This window comes from Hydractinia symbiolongicarpus, chromosome 4 (assembly GCF_029227915.1).
Source record: "Hydractinia symbiolongicarpus strain clone_291-10 chromosome 4, HSymV2.1, whole genome shotgun sequence".
NCBI lineage: Eukaryota > Metazoa > Cnidaria > Hydrozoa > Anthoathecata > Hydractiniidae > Hydractinia > Hydractinia symbiolongicarpus.
In genome coordinates, this window is record NC_079878.1 from 22081083 (window position 1) to 22094031 (window position 12949).

Here is a 12949-nt window from a genome sequence, read left to right on the forward strand (position 1 = left end):
CAAATGTTCCACCAAATCAACTTTTATCTCAGTTTTTTATTTTTTTATGTTACTTCAAGTCTAACAAATCTCTTTTACTTTTTTCGTTTCTATATGTTTTCTTATGTATTATTATTTTTATGAAATTTTGTATATTAGTTCTTATTTTGCTTGTGACTAGTGTATTTTAGTTAGCCGGTACATCTTCTTTAAAAACCGGGAAAAATATTTCTTCTTTAAACATGTGCCATATTTCATACAACCTTACCCTGCTTACTTATTCCGTTAACAGAATTTTTCATTAGGAAAGAAAATTGTTTCCTCAGATAATTAATTTTTGTTTGCGTAATCCGATATAATCGCTCGTGTTATAAAGTCATTTTAACAAAAAAATCTTTGTACTAGGTTGCTATTTCCTTGAGTTTTATTAATAAGCTGCAAAAATAAGCTGCACAACGATACGAGTAAACAGTCGGAATTTAAATTGTTAGTGAAGGTTATTTTAGGCTTCGCTTGTAATAGTTTTTTAATATCCTCAAATAATTATTTTTTCACCCTGTAATCTAAAAAAATCTTTCTGAGAATATCATATAATCGTCCGTCAAAACGACGAGATTATCTACGTACAATGTTATCTTATATTATCGGGGCTACTACCATATTATATGAATAATCAAACAGGATTATTTCGTATTATCCACGAGGGAATTCGGATTATGTCATTTTTAATATAATCTGCTTTTTCGGATCAGATTATATCATATTCTCTTAAACAAAATTTGTTGAAAATCTAGCTTTTCATGCAGTGCTATATCCAAGGTCTTATTTTTGATACGTTGAGTAGTGCCAAACAGCATGCATTCCGTTTTCCCTTTTTTCATATTTATAACAAGATCGTTCATTTTAAGCCAGTCTGCAAGACGATTGAAGTCATCAGTCAACAATTTTTCGATGCTATCTTTTGTTTTACCAGAAACATAAAATGACAGTGTCATCAGCGTATGTCAGTATTTTACAGTTTGAAAGGACGCTGCCAATGTCATTGAAGGTAATTAAGAATAAAAGGGGACCTAAAATCGAGCCCTGCGGTACACCACAGGTTACTGACTCAGGTTCAGATGTTTCATTATTTATTTTCACAATTTGCTTCCGACCAAAGAGGTAGTCAATGAAAAGTTCCTTTTCGAGTCCTGTAACACCATGACTTTTCGGGCTTTCAATTATTTGTGCGTGACTTAGCGAATCGAAGTCATATGTTTTCTTTTTAGAAGAGCTGAGATAAGAATATTTTAACCGGAATGAGTCAGCAAGGGGGCTTGACTACACTCAGTCTTGTCTTTGGAGAGTGACGACTCCACTTATTACCCCAGTCAAAAATAAAACAAAATCAAATAAAAATTAAGTTAACAAGGGGGTTTGATCATACTAGGTCTTGTCTTTGGAGAGTAACGACTCCACTTATTACCTGAGTTAAAAACAAAGAATAGCACAGTTCAACAGAAAGTGGTCAAAGTTAATTTTAGGAAGATAGGGATGTCTAGTTTCTGCTGATGACCGTCCGCGGACCTCTTCGAGGTGACCCAGCTAGCCATCCAGGGTACTTAGGTTCAGAAATATGGGTCGAAACCTACCTGCCCTTGGTTAAAGTTCTGTTCATCTTTTCAAATGTGTTGTGTCCTTTTTATTTTAATTTTTATATTTTTTTTATTAATTCCTTGTAAAAAGGGAGAATTGTGCTTTTAGAGGCATGTTCTCTAGAGGAGTACAACCTCTGCTTGTTTCCAAAGACCTAACAGGTTGAGTTCATCATTGCGGTGGCTTGCCACCTCTTTGTAAATTATTTTCTCTCATACACAGCTAAAGATATCGATGAGGAAGCCAACATGGGTAGAGCATTGCAATTGCAAGTGCAGGGTCAGTGGACGAAATGGGAAAATTACGTAAAAAACGATCTATTTGGAAGCCCATTCTTGCCATGTCACCACACTTGCTTTCCTTCTGCCTTGCTTCTACTTCGATGTTCTTCCCTCACCTAGCAATTTAAAGCGCTAGAAAGTTTGTACTGAATTTGCAATGCTGCCCTGATTATGTTTGGTAGCTTGGCCCTGTTAGGAACAGGGCAGAAAATACATAATCAGGACAGGCTGGTTTATTATGTACGACAGCTTAAAACATATTATATGGCACTTATAAAGGAACATAATCAGGACAGGCTGGTTTTTGTGTGACGGTCTAATATTATTTGTTACTTAAAAAAACCCATATAATTGGGGCAGGCCGACTTATATACGACAGTATTATAATGTTATTTAAGACTTTAGAACTAATGTAGTTGGGGCAGGCCAACTTATGTATGACATTCTAATATAGAACGAAAATAATCAGGGCCGAACGGCTTTTGTATCATTCGTGACAAACAAATAGCCCTGGTGGCAAAGTTGTTGTTGTTCTGAAATGAAACGATAGTTTATGGAAACTAAATTTTGGGATTTGCAATTTGCGTGGAACTTTTTTTTCTTTTGGCATTGCATTTAGGCATGGTCAGACAGGATGTCTAGTTTCTTACAATTTCAAAGGGATGTTAAAAAAAACTACTATTTAAATTTTGCAATCGTCGGAACTAAATGGGTTTTAGTGGAGCCATGGAAGTGAGTTACACAGCCACTGGAAAAAGACCAACAAGTGACACAATTAACAAGAGAGTTCAAGAAGAAAATTTTCCAGTACTTAAGAAGCAAAGACACAGTAACAAAGGGGGAGAAGCACGTCGCTTTAGGTTATTTATCCAGAAGGTTAAGCTTATCGCGCACAAAGAGCCGGGAATAGTGGCTATTTTGATTGTGCCTTCGCAAAAAGCTATAAGTGAATAAAATCCTGATTCCAAATTTTTAGTTCAATGTTAAATAATCGCAATAATTATTATAACCGTTTCTATTTTCAGAAAAACAATAACAAGTAATCGATCGATAGGTAAAGGTTACTTGAGAGTGGCATACATATATGAATTTTTTCTCATCCCTCTAGCTAATTTCCAAAGACCTAACATGTTGAGTTCATCATTGCGGTGGCTTGCCACCTCTTTGTAAATTATTTTCTTATTGCTGAATTTACTGCAATGAATTAAAACACGCCCATGTGAAAGAGACATTTAAAAATGTATTTACCTTTTTGAATAGTGTTTTCTACTCAGCAGAATTAATTAAACGTAAATTTATATTTACATAAAAAATTATGCCCTAAACAAAATATAAAGATTGGTACAAATAACCACTCAATTCACATTTCTCCCACTAAGGTTGCAAGTTCTTTTATGGTATCCAAAAATTTTTGAAGAGTATATCAATCTTTGCGAAACCTGACACTTAAAAGAGCCACAGAAAACTGTAACGCCAATCAAGCCTATTATATCAAATCGCTTCATAAAACGCTTCTAAGTAAGTTCGCAAACACCTGAACTAAAATAACAAAACACTCTTAATTATGCTTGATTTTTCAACCGGAAATTTCTTTGCCACAACATCAAATGCCTAAAATTCACATAGTTTTGTTTTATATTTATTATGCACTTTTCACTTCACTATTTTCAGGTTATTTAGTAGACATGATTCATATACCTGGTGGAGACTATAAGTACATCCTTTACTCCATTGATCATTGGCCGAGATTTAATTTTCTTGCTGCCCTGGAGTAAAAGGAAGGCGCTCCAATCACTGTTGAGTTGGAAAAACTATTTTCATTGTTCGGACCACCAAAGATCTTCCATTTCGATAACAGTTCAGAATTCAAAATCTTATCAAAGCTTGGCCAGGGAAGATTCAGGTGGTTCGTGGTCGTCCTCGCCATTTCGTGGTCGTCCTCGCCATCCACAGAGTCAAGGCATCATTGAACAGGCTCATATCAATGTGAAACATAAAATATCGGTCATGATAGCTGAGGGTGAATATTGTTCTGAAATATCAACATGCACAAGGTCGTCGCGTACAGAGTCAAGTAATGCTTTAATAGATTTTGGCAGCATACCGACTTCTACCACCAAACTGTGGCTTATGATGAGCTCTGCATCTTAGCTATGCTTCAAAAATGTTGTCGTCTTTACCCGTACATTAGATTGATGGTCATGAATCAAATCAACTTGAAACCCTGACTTAAAGCATAAAATAACGTTGATTTTGTGGTAATTGTCGAACTAATTGGAGATTTTTAACGTAAAAAAGCTTTGTTTACAAAAAAGGCAGTGGCCTGAAATACAAAGTAGTGTAACAATTTAATGAACAGTACCTTCTGCACTGTGGGCTTTGTTTTTTATTACCTTATTCTCATTGTTTTGTGAGTCTTCGTTGAGCACTGAAAAATATCTTATTCATACACGAAAAGTTTTGTCCGGCTGTGCAAAATTTAAGTAATGTACATGTTTACATACCAAATAAACATTGTAAAGGTCTGTCAAGAGTTTCAAATGCACCATCACTTATTTTACTTTGAGGTTTCTTAAGGTAATCATATTCGCAACAATCCCAGATAGTGATACATGTTCCAAAGAAAAACTGCAACCGAGTCATATCTATATGATATTATTATTGTTTGTTACACTTGAAAAATATTTCGGCATCAAGGCATTCGTAATCATGCATATTGAAAATATATCTTAACAAAGACTTCTAATAAAACTTGAGTTGATATTCTCACATGTTACTCGTTTACCAAAAATGTGAAACCCCTTCTTAGTTCATATTTTTATTATAAATACTGCTTTAAATCGAGCAAAAAATATATCTTTGACTAACTGATTCCTTTTATATTCCTAGCTGCACTACCCCATACCTAAGAAAAGCAAATTTAGTGCAAAAAACTTATCAAACGTCTTCTAGAAGATTTTTGATCAGATTCAAAACCTTCATTTTAATCAAATTCACAACTTCAAAATTAGTTATTTGGAATAACAGGTGCTTAAAACGACAAAATTAACTTACCCAGGTACATAAAGATTTGTCAATGCTTCATTCAGAAAAGCCGGAAGGAAATGCCAATCACAGTCCGCCTGCCATTATATCAGCGTTCTTAAACCGGTCACCACGACATAATCAGGGGGAAGAAACCATAATTGTGGACCATGCGGACATAATCCGGCCGTTCTTTTTATAAACAGGCCGCTTTCGCAATCTTGGCAGAACAAATCTTCACTTTAATAAATTAAACAAATGAACACACATCGAACATAGACATTGGACGTGGAAAGATGACAAACCATAAAAAAGAGTACACTACTAATTGCATGGTAAAAAACTATTACCGCACCTAACATATGGTTGTCAGACTTGAAGTCAGGGTCACAAAACAATACCCGAAAGAAATCAAATTTTTCAAAATCATGCAGTAAGAAGAATTACGTTTTCAGACATTTATACCCAATGCTCAAAGTTATACGAAAACATAAACCCCATAATGCCCAACATCATATCATAGAACTATAATTAAACTTGTTGCAGTCGAAACTAACAGTGGCATACTATAACAATAATTAAGATAAAGAAACTAAAGCATTTATTTATTTATTTATAACGAATATTTATACAGGATCTTTCCATTCAAAAATTAGTAAAATATACAAAATATATATAATTAAAAAATTTCTGTTCTTCCATGGGTCCTGTTTCGCAGCCCCCCCCCCCCCCCCCAAAAAAAAAAAAATAGTAATAAAAATTTAAAATAATAATTAAGAATTTTACAGAATCTTCTATTGATGTCGAAGCACGTATTTTCAGACGAAGCTCGTTGAAAGTTTTTGCACCATTAAAAAGAAACTTTTTCTACTTGATTCCAGCTTAATCTTAGGAGGTCGTAGTAAATGATTTTTATTTCTTGTGTTGTTTGTCATTTTTTCGAAATAATTTACAAAGTTTTCACACACGTCTCCATGAACACACTTGAAAACTTGAAGGCAAAGACGTTTCCTTAACAGATCTTTAATTGATGCTGGTTTAGATTTTCTTGGCACGTTCTTCTTGAATATAATGCGATTTGCTCGCTTTTCTAAATTTTCCAACTTTAGCTGAAACGTCTTGGTAGAATAACATGTAATGATTGAACAATACGTGAAAACTGGTATCAGCATGGTCTTGTAAATTGTTGATGCAATCTCGATGGTTAACTGAGGTCTGATTCTCTGAAGCAAGTATAATCTCCCTCTAACTTTCTTGTATGTCGACTCGATGTGCTCACATAGTGAAAGAGTTTGGTCCAATTTTACACCAAGATACTTGTAGCAGTTGGTGAAAGAGAGTGATTGATGCCGATAATCTATATCCAAGGTCTTATTTTTGATACGTTGAGTAGTGCCAAACAGCATGCATTCCGTTTTCCCTTTTTTCATATTTATAACAAGATCGTTCATTTTAAGCCAGTCTGCAAGACGATTGAAGTCATCAGTCAACAATTTTTCGATGCTATCTTTTGTTTTACCAGAAACATAAAATGACAGTGTCATCAGCGTATGTCAGTATTTTACAGTTTGAAAGGACGCTGCCAATGTCATTGAAGGTAATTAAGAATAAAAGGGGACCTAAAATCGAGCCCTGCGGTACAGCACAGGTTACTGACTCAGGTTCAGATGTTTCATAATTTATTTTCACAATTTGCTTCCGACCAAAGAGGTAGTCAATGAAAAGTTCCTTTTCGAGTCCTGTAACACCATGACTTTTCGGGCTTTCAGTGATTTGTGCGTGACTTAGCGAATCGAAGTCATATGTTTTCTTTTTAGAAGAGCTGAGATAAGAATATTTTAACCGGAATAAGTCAGCAAGGGGGCTTGACTACACTCAGTCTTGTCTTTGAAGAGTGACGACTCTACTTATTACCCCAGTCAAAAATAAAACAAAATCAAATAAAAATTAAGTTAACAAGGGGGTTTGATCATACTAGGTCTTGTCTTTGGAGAGTGACGACTCCACTTATTACCCCAGTTAAAAAAAAATAAAAAAAATATATTAGCAGGGGGGGTTGATCACACATGATCTTGTCTTTGGAGAGTAACGACTCCACTTATTACCTGAGTTAAAAACAAAGAATAGCACAGTTCAACAGAAAGTGGTCAAAGTTAATTTTAGGAAGATAGGGATGTCTAGTTTCTGCTGATGACCGTCCGCGGACCTCTTCGAGGTGACCCAGCTAGACATCCAGGGTACTTAGGTTCAGAAATATGGGTCGAAACCTACCTGCCCTTGGTTAAAGTTCTGTTCATCTTTTCAAATGTGTTGTGTCCTTTTTATTTTAATTTTTATATTTTTTTAATTAATTCCTTGTAAAAAGGGAGAATTGTGCTTTTAGAGGCATGTTCTCTAGAAGAGTACAACCTCTGCTTGTTTCCAAAGACCTAACAGGTTGAGTTCATCATTGCGGTGGCTTGCCACCTCTTTGTAAATTATTTTCTCTCGTACACAGCTAAAGATATCGATGAGGAAGCCAACATGGGTAGAGCATTGCAATTGCAAGTGCAGGGTCAGTGGACGAAATGGGAAAATTACATAAAAAACGATCTATTTGGAAGTCCATTCTTGCCATGTCACCACACTTGCTTTCCTTCTGCCTTGCTTCTACTTCGATGTTCTTCCCTCACCTAGCAATTTAAAGCGCTAGAAAGTTTGTACTGAATCTGCAATGCTGCCCTGATTATGTATGGTAGCTTGGCCCTGTTAGGAACAGGGCAGAAAATACATAATCAGGACAGGCTGGTTTATTATGTACGACAGCTTAAAACATATTATATGGCACTTATAAAGGAACATAATCAGGACAGGCTGGTTTTTGTACGACGGTCTAATATCATTTGTTACTTAAAAAAACCCATATAATTGGGGCAGGCCGACTTATATACGACAGTATTATAATGTTATTTAAGACTTTAGAACTAATGTAGTTGGGGCAGGCCAACTTATGTATGACATTCTAATATAGAACGAAAATAATCAGGGCCGAACGGCTTTTGTATCATTCGTGACAAACAAATAGCCCTGGTGGCAAAGTTGTTGTTGTTCTGAAATGAAACGATAGTTTATGGAAACTAAATTTTGGGATTCGCAATTTGCGTGGAACTTTTTTTTCTTTTGGCATTGCATTTAGGCATGGTCAGACAGGATGTCTAGTTTCTTACAATTTCGAAGGGATGTTAAAAAAAACTACCATTTAAATTTTGCAATCGTCGGAACTAAATGGGTGTTAGTGGAGCCATGGAAGTGCGTTACACAGCCACTGGAAAAAGACCAACAAGTGACACAATTAACAAGAGAGTTCAAGAAGAAAATTTTCCAGTACTTAAGAAGCAAAGACACAGTAACAAAGGGGGAGAAGCACGTCGCTTTAGGTTATTTATCCAGAAGGTTAAGCTTATCGCGCGCAAAGAGCCGGGAATAGTGGCTATTTTGATTGTGCCTTCGCAAAAAGCTATAAGTGAATAAAATCCTGATTCCAAATTTTTAGTTCAATGTTAAATAATCGCAATAATTATTATAACCGTTTCTATTTTCAGAAAAACAATAACAAGTAATCGATCGATAGGTAAAGGTTACTTGAGAGTGGCATACATCTAGCTAATTTCCAAAGACCTAACAGGTTGAGTTCATCATTGCGGTGGCTTGCCACCTCTTTGTAAGTTATTTTCTTATTGCTGAATTCACTGCAATGAATTAAAACACGCCCATGTGAAAGAGACATTTAAAAATGTATTTACCTTTTTGAATAGTGTTTTCTACTCAGCAGAATTAATTAAGCGTAAATTTATATTTACATAAAAAATTATGCCCTAAACAAAATATAAAGATTGGTACAAATAACCACTCAATTCACATTTCTCCCACTAAGGTTGCAAGTTCTTTTATGGTATCCAAAAATTTTTGAAGAGTATATCAATCTTTGCGAAACTTGACACTTAAAAGAGCCACAGAAAACTGTAACGCCAATCAAGCCTATTATATCAAATCGCTTCATAAAACGCTTCTAAGTAAGTTCGCAAACACCTGAACTAAAATAACAAAACACTCTTAATTATGCTTGATTTTTCAACCGGAAATTTCTTTGCCACAACATCAAAGGCCTAAAATTCACATAGTTTTGTTTTATATTTTTTATGCACCTTTCACTTTACTATTTTCAGGCTATTTAGTAGACATGATTCATATACCTGGTGGAGACTATAAGTACATCCTTTATTCCATTGATCATTGGCCGAGATTTAATTTTCTTGCTGCCCTGGAGTAAAAGGAAAGCTCTCCAATCACTGTTGAGTTGGAAAAACTATTTTCATTGTTCGGACCACCAAAGATCTTCCATTTCGATAAAAGTTCAGAATTCAAAATCTTATCAAAGCTTGGCCAGGGAAGATTCAGGTGGTTCGTGGTCGTCCTCGCCATCTCGTGGTCGTCCTCGCCATCCACAGAGTCAAGGCATCATTGAACAGGCTCATATCAATGTGAAACATAAAATATCGGTCATGATAGCTGAGGGTGAATATTGTTCTGAAATATCAACATGCACAAGGTCGTCGCGTACAGAGTCAAGTAATGCTTTAACAGATTTTGGCAGCATACTGACTTCTACCACCAAACTGTGGCTTATAATGAGCTCTGCATCTTAGCTATGCTTCAAAAATGTTGTCGTCTTTACCCGTACATTAGATTGATGGTCATGAATCAAATCAACTTGAAACCCTGACTAAAAGCATAAAAAAACGTTGATTTTGTGGTAATTTGTCGAACTAATTGGAGATTTTTAACGTAAAAAAAGCTTTGTTTACAAAAAAGGCAGTGGCCTGAAATACAAAGTAGTGTAACAATTTAATGAACAGTACCTTCTGCACTGTGGGCTTTGTTTTTTATTATCTTATTCTCATTGTTTTGTGAGTCTTCGTTGAGCACTGAAAAATATCTTATTCATACACGAAAAGTTTTGTCCGACTGTGCAAAATTTAAGTAATGTACATGTTTACATACCAAATAAACATTGTAAAGGTCTGTCAAGAGTTTCAAATGCACCATCACTTATTTTACTTTGAGGTTTCTTAAGGTAATCATATTCGCAACAATCCCAGATAGTGATACATGTTCCAAAGAAAAACTGCAACCGAGTCATATCTATATGATATTATTATTGTTTGTTACACTTATAAAATATTTCGGCATCAAGGCATTCGTAATCATGCATATTGAAAATATATCTTTACAAAGACTTCTAATAAAACTTGAGTTGATATTCTCACATGTTACTCGTTTACCAAAAATGTGAAACCCCTTCTTAGTTCATATTTTTATTGTAAATACTGCTTTAAATCGAGAAAAAAATATATCTTTGACTAACTGATTCCTTTTATATTCCTAGCTGCACTACCCCATACCTAAGAAAAGCACTACCCCATACCTAAGAAAAGCAAATTTAGGGCAAAAAACTTATCAAACATCTTCTAGAAGATTTTACATAAAGATTTGTCAATGCTTCATTCACAAAAGCCGGAAGAAAATGCCAATCACAGTCCGCCTGCCATTATATCAGCGTTCATAAACCGGTCACCACGACATAATCAGGGGGAAGAAACCATAATTGTGGACCATGCGGACATAATCCGGCCGTTCTTTTTATAAACAGGCCGCTTTCGCAATCTTGGCAGAACAAATCTTCACTTTAATAAATTAAACAAATGAACACACATCGAACATAGACATTGGACGTGGAAAGATGACAAACCATAAAAAAGAGTACACTACTAATTGCATAGTAAAAAACTATTACCAAGTAGTTGTGTTAAATATTTTGGACTAGAGATAGATAAACACCTTACCTGGAAAAACCATGGCTATAATCAAATTAAGAACTAAGTTAAGTAGAGCTGTTTGTGTCCTTATCTAAACTAAGACACTTCATTAGATTCTTTCATTGATATTTAGCATGCCCTCTTTTCGTCGCACCTAACATATGGTTGTCAGACTTGAAGTCAGGGTCACAAAACAATACCCGAAAGAATTCAAATTTTTCAAAATCATGCAGTAAGAAGAATTACGTTTTCAGACATTTATACCCAATGCTCAAAGTTATACGAAAACATAAACCGGATAATGCCCAACATCATATCATAAGAACTATAATTAAACTAGTTGCAGTCGAAACTAACAGTGGCATACTATAACAATAATTAAGATAAAGAAACTAAAGCATTTATTTATTTATTTATAACGAATATTTATACAGGATCTTTCCATTTAAAAATTAGTAAAATATACAAAATATATATAATTACAAAATTTCTGTTCTTCCATGGGTCCTGTGTCGCAGCCCCCCTCCAAAAAAAAAAAAAATAATCATAAAAATTTAAAATAATAACTAAGAATTTTACAGAACCTTCTATTGATGTCGAAGCACGTATTTTCAGACGAAGCTCGTTGAAAGTTTTTGCACCATTAAAAAGAAACTTTTTCTACTTGATTCCAGCTTAATCTTAGGAAGTCGTAGTAAATGATTTTTATTTCTTGTGTTGTTTGTCATTTTTTCGAAATAATTTACAAAGTTTTCACACAGGTCTCCATGAACACACTTGAAAACTTGAAGGCAAAGACGTTTCCTTAACAGATCTTTAATTGATGCTGGTTTAGATTTTCTTGGCACGTTCTTCTTGAATATAATGCGATTTGCTCGCTTTTCTAAATTTTCCAACTTTAGCTGAAACGTCTTGGTAGAATAACATGTAATGATTGAACAATACGTAAAAACTGGTATCAGCATGGTCTTGTAAATTGTTGATGCAATCTCGATGGTTAACTGAGGTCTGATTCTCTGAAGCAAGTATAATCTCCCTCTAACTTTCTTGTATGTCGACTCGATGTGCTCACATAGTGAAAGAGTTTGGTCCAATTTTACACCAAGATACTTGTAGGAGTTGGTAAAAGAGAGTGATTGATGCCGATAATCTGTATCCAAGGTCTTATTTTTGATACGTTGAGTAGTGCCAAACAGCATGCATTCCGTTTTCCCTTTTTTCATATTTATAACAAGATCGTTCATTTTAAGCCAGTCTGCAAGACGATTGAATCATCAGTCAACAATTTTTCGATGCTATCTTTTGTTTTACTAGAAACATAAATGACAGTGTCATCAGCGTATGTCAGTATTTTACAGTTTGAAAGGACGCTGCCAATGTCATTAAAGGTAATTAAGAATAAAAGGGGACCTAAAATCGAGCCCTGCGGTACACCACAGGTTACTGACTCAGGTTCAGATTTTTCATTATTTATTTTCACAATTTGATTCCGGCCAAAGAGGTAGTCAATGAAAAGTTCCTTTTCGAGTCCTGTAACACCATGACTTTTCAGGCTTTCAATGATTTGTGCGTGACTTAGCGAATTGAAGGCTTTCCTAAGATCTATGAAGATTGCACCAGTTAACTCTCCATTGTCTATATTCCTTCTTTTGTCAAGAAATAGTGTGGCAGCAAGTTCCGTGTTTCTTTTCTTTCTAAAGCCAAATTGAGTTTCAGATAACAGTTTATTCTGTTCTAGAAATTTACATAACTGGTTGTGAATACATTTTTCCAGAATTTTTGAACAAACAGGCAAGACGGTAATTGGACGATAATTGTCCATGTCATCTTTACGTCCTGATTTGTGAATGGGCGTCACTTGTCCCAGCTTGAAATCGGACGGTATTATACCAGATCTTAGTGAGGCATTGATGACATGGCAAAGAGGCTTTGCTAAGTGTTTTGCGCTGTCTTTCAGCATGCCTGGTGGAAGATCGTCAGAACCACAAGCCTTACTACGTTTTAGTTTCTTGAGATGCATGAAAACTTCATTAACTGTGACCTCAGTGAACTCAAAGGTAGTACTTGTTTTCAAATTACGTTCCTTCGGTTTTGCCCAGATGAAATTTTTCAGTGGCATTGCCTTGGCCTTCAGTTTCGAAACGGTGGTAGAGAAGTAAGAACAAAAACGTAATG